A 5,269-nucleotide genomic window follows, 5' to 3' on the forward strand; every position below is an offset into this window, starting at 1 on the left:
TTTTGGTTAGTAGCTTAACCACTGTGCCACCAGGGCTCTTTGTCAAAAGAATGTGTACTTGAACTAGCCTTCCCTGCTCACAAGGAAATTGCTCCCATGACAAGGGGTAGGAAGAGTATAAGGCAGCTTTCTTACTGCTTTAAGACTTTTGCAATTGGCTACAATTCAATATTTTGTCCAACACCTGTTTTCCTTCAAAATTTTGTAGCATTTCCAAGAAATAATTTGAATTTTATAGACTAAAACAGAAGGTATTTTCCTAATGCTAAAAATATATTGGCAATTGTGGTAAGTTATAAAATGTGTGGAATTTCTAAAGCTCATTTATTGAGACTGCTTCAGAGATAAGTGATGGAATTGTGATTGTTTACATCTCATGTGAGAGAGCAGTTAAGACAGAAAGCTTAACTGGTTCTCAAAAGCTTACCCCTCCTCCTATGGATCCATGTGCATCCAGGTTCAAACTTCAGCAATATAAGTTAGGTTTACAGTGACACAATCTTTGACAAGACATTTTATACACAGATAAGAAGCACCTACGGATGAAAAAATCCAATATTATGACTTAAAGCAAAATGGCTACAGATACATAATTTTTATGGAGCTGAGTTTTCCAAAAGTAAAGTTGTTCTCAAGCAAGCATGATATCATAAGCAGGCTGCATATCAAAGACAATTACCCAACATGTGGTCTCTAAATTAAGATCATTATAGGTTTTACATGGTGACTCATCACAGTTTATAGTCATTAGACAATGTCATCAGTACACATGTTTAATTTACTTTCCAGTGCACAGAAGATTTTGGCACTTTTTGCACATAAAACACTGCAGCATTTCTCCATGCCACGCTCTTGTTTTGGGTTTGTAGGATTCAGTGCAGAGTTGCTCCAGAATTCCTCTAGGGAAACAGAGCTGCCTTCTACTTACTGTCCTGTGCTGCCACTTTCTCTGTCCATTTGACGTGGTTCATTTTCTCTCTTCCACAAATGAGGGAGCTTCAAAACATTGATGGAAAAATGAAATTAAAAGATTGTGGAATTTTCCCTCATGAACTTTTTAAAGTTCTCTCATATCTTTTAAAGTTCTTCTCAAATCTTACTTCTGTAAGACTGGTGTTAAAGTTTAACTGCCCAAACAAACAAAAACAAAGCAACAACAACAAAGCTTTCCTGCCACTTCAGAGGGAACTTGATATAGAAGTGAATAGGTTGTCTGAATTAAGGGCAACTCCTTGAACATTATCAGTATCTTTTTTCCATCTACTTAAAAACAAAAATTCCTCACTCTGATATTTAAAGTTCTTTATATTCTGCCCTAGCAGTTCTTGCCAAACTTATGTTACTTCCATATCATTCTTCATTCTGCAAAACTGCCAAGCAAATTTCAAGCGTTTATTAATAGAAGTACTATGCCACTGGGTGATACAGACGATTAACCAGCTCCACTGCCAGGTGAAGTTAGGAGGCTTCAGTCCACCCAGAGGCACCTCACGTGGGAGGCCTTGTAGGCTACTTCCCATCAATAAACCATGAGACATAGTGCTACTTGGACACACATGGTTGCCAGGTGTCAGAATCGGATTAGTGTAAAATTGGGGTTTTTTAAATTAACACAGGGTAAATTTAAAAAGTATGGCTACAAAATCATAGACACCTTTATTAAACAAAAAATCAAAATATAAAATTATTGTTTCTCAACATAGCCTCCACCTACGTCAATCTTCTTCTCAAGGTAGTGTTTCCATCTCTTTAACTCTTTGATTTACATCTTTCTGCGCTCTCCAGTTTACACCATGTCTGAATGGCGATTTAGGACCCTTGAGGGACTTAAATCATGTTTCCTTAAGTGTTTCCTGAGTTTGGTGGTGGAAAAGAAGTCTGAAGGGGGCAAAACTGTGACTGCAAGATGGATAGGGCAAGGTTTCCCAATGACATTCTCACAGGACAGCTCTTGCAACCCTTAATGAACATGCAGGTGCCTTGGTGTGTGGGGGGAAATCCTCATCAAAACTTTACTGGCCTTTTTCTCAACAACTCCATTTTCCATAAACTTATCCACAATAATCCTCTATGATCATCGTGGGTCTTAAAATTTTTTTCATCAAACTTACCCCCCAAACACCCCAAAATATTAGGCACCATACGCTTCTGAACTGTCCTTGAATGCAATTGGCTCACAGATCCCCTTGGAAGCAATTGTTTAGCTACAACCTTGCTCTTTGGGTGATATTGGTAAATACAAAGCTCATCCCCATGTAAAATTGGTTCCACAAAATCCATTTTGTTGATTCTGATCATGCTTGAAAGACTGGGGGCAAGATCATTTTTTTTTAATTGGTTTTTCACACATACTTCACCACCCATTGTGCTGAAAGTTTGCTGAGACCAAAATGATTAATTAGAAAATAATATGCTGAGTCACGTGAGATCCCAACTTTGGTATCTACCAAATCAGTGGTAGTTCTAAGGTTTTCTTTCACCAATTTCTAGACTTCAGACCACTTCTTCATTCACAGTGAAGAATGTGCTCCCTTTCGTGGCTCAATTTTTAGGTATCCCCAACCTTTCTTATGCGTGATATCTAAAAAACTGTTAATGTCTGTGGGCCATCATTCCTGTAAACTTGTTGCAAAGTCATGTGCCTCATGACATTTGCTTGGTTAACACCCAATAGAGTGTACATCTGTGCACCCACCTCCACAAAATCTCACTCACTGTATTAGTCTTGGTACTTTGGAGAAACAAATCCACAGCAACTCATGTATAAGAGAGAGTTTTATGTAAAGAAAATGTGCATCATGAAAACATCCCAACCCAATGCTGCCCAAGCCCACAAGTCCAACATTAACCCATTAACCCAACACCAGTCCACAAAGTCCTCCACCTCACAAAACAGAGGCAATGATGCCGACTGCAGGAGGAAAGCTGAGTCAGTGAACGAACAAGCATCTCAGCACTAGCAGGGTTCTCCACACGGCTGCTCCAGCACCAGGGCTGCATCGGGATAGGGCCATGTGGCTTCTCCTTGGGGATGTCTTGTAGGAAGTCAATCTTGCAAGCTGAAGCAGGGAACTGCTAAGGCAGCTACACCCTGGTGCTACCATCACAAAGCAAGAGACCCGAGAACTAGAAAGTCGAGGCTCACCACCCATTTATCCCTCCACCTTTCAATTAGCCCCACATGTGATTATCGGCCAAGTTGGCACAATTAACTAACTCACTCACCCACTGCCTTCAGTAGACGCAGACTCATAGCGACCCTGTAGGGCAGGGTAGAACTGTACACTTTGGGTTTCCCAGGCTGTAACTGTTTATAAAAGTAGAACGCCTTCTCTTTCTCCCAAGGAGCAGCTGGTGGTTTTGAACTGACAACCTTGTGGATCACAGCCCAGCTTGTAACCATTATGTCACCAGGGCTCCCCCATTCAGTCTATTATATGTAAATGTTGAAGTGCATGTAATGGTTTGTAGTAACAATGCAGCACTGCTGTGTACACCACTTAAGCTTGACATTGGTGGATTCTGTCGCCCTTGAGTTCGAGATTGAACTACGTATACCTCTTTTGCTAAGCTCCTGTGCTGCCGACTGTTGCTGACCCACCCTGCTGTCTGCTGCCTGCAGGCAGACTCTACCTGTCTTGCCTGAGGGAAGACTCCTCTGTCTGCTTCCTTGAACTTAGAACCAGGAGCCCATGTGAGTTGAAGGACTTCCATCCAGTGTATTAACTGTTCCATGGAAGTTAGTTGAGATGAACCCTCTGTACTGCTGTGTGGACGAATTACCTGTTATATTCCTCTCACTGTATAAATATATAGATGTATAATATATATTCATAAGTGTACTGGTTTTGTTTTTCTAGAGAACCCTGCCTAAGACATACAGTGACTTTGTATATTCTTTCCACTTTTTTTTAATGTCAGTGATATTGTTCTATAATTTTTGAATTTTGTATTATGTGAGGAAGGCTTATTAACAACTTGTGATATGTATATGACACAATATGGCTTGTTGAAGGTGAGGAGGACTTTAAACTCTTTCTGATGAAGATCAAGAATTGCAGTCTTTTGTATACATTACAACTCTGAGTCAATAAAACCCAAACCCTCACAACTGGAGCAACAAATAACATCGTGATAGATGGAAGAAAGGCTGAAGCTGTCATCTTGCTAAGACCCATAATCAATGCTCCTGGTAGCAGCAGTCAAGAGATTAAACAATGCATTGCACTGGGTAAGTCAGCTACCCAAGACCTCTTTAAAGTACTGACAAGCAAAGAGGCTACTTTGAGTACTAGGTGCACCTGACACAATCATGGGATTTTCAATTTACTCGTATGCAGGTGGAAGCTGGACAGTGAATAAATAAGATAAAAAAGAATCACTTCATTTGAATTGTGGTGTTATTGAGGAATATTGAAATTACCATGGGCTACCAAAAGAACAAACAGATCTTTCTTGGAAGAAGTACAGACAGAATGCTCCTAGAAGCAAGGATGGCAAAACTTCATCTCATATACTTTGGATATGTTATCAAGAGAGACAAGTACCTGAGAGAGAACATCATGCTTAGCAAAGTTCAGGGCAGGGGAAAGTAGAAAATCCTCAAGGAGATGGATTGACATGATAGCTGTAAGAATGAGCTCAAACATAAGAAAAAATGGGTGATGTTGCAGGACCTGTCAGTGTTTCATTCTGTCGTGCGTAGGGTCACTGTGAGTCAGAACCAGCTCGGCAGCACCTAACGACAAGCCATCATGCTCTGAGCTAATCGTAATATTCTGCAGTAAGTCACCCATGGCCAGGATTTATGAGAGACATCTACATATCTCTTCCCAATATATTTTTTGTCTCTGCTCTAATTTGGAATCTTAAAAGTCTTTTAAAATGAAAAAGAACATCATCATTGGAGGAGGCTCATTAAAGACCTGGCATATGTAAATGACAGAGCCTTGCTTCCTGAAAATGAAGCAGACTGGAAATACTTTCTAATGAAGATCAAGGGCTGCAGACTTCAGTAAGGATCACAATCCAATGTAAAGAAAATCATAATCCTCACATTTGGACCAAGAGACAGCTTCATTGTAGATTTAGAAAACATCAAAGTTGTGAAAGATTTCCTTTTATATTGGATCTTTAATCAACACTCATGGAAACAGTAATCAAAAAGTCAAACAACCTATTGTGTTGGACAAATCTGCTGCACAAGACCTCTTCAAAGTGTTAAAAACAAATATTTCAATTGAAGACCATGGTGCACCTATCCATGCCA

Source organism: Echinops telfairi, unplaced genomic scaffold (genome assembly GCF_000313985.2).
Source record: "Echinops telfairi isolate 266 unplaced genomic scaffold, ASM31398v2 ScPeMD7_7469;HRSCAF=8507_1, whole genome shotgun sequence".
NCBI classification, from domain to species: Eukaryota; Metazoa; Chordata; class Mammalia; order Afrosoricida; family Tenrecidae; genus Echinops; species Echinops telfairi.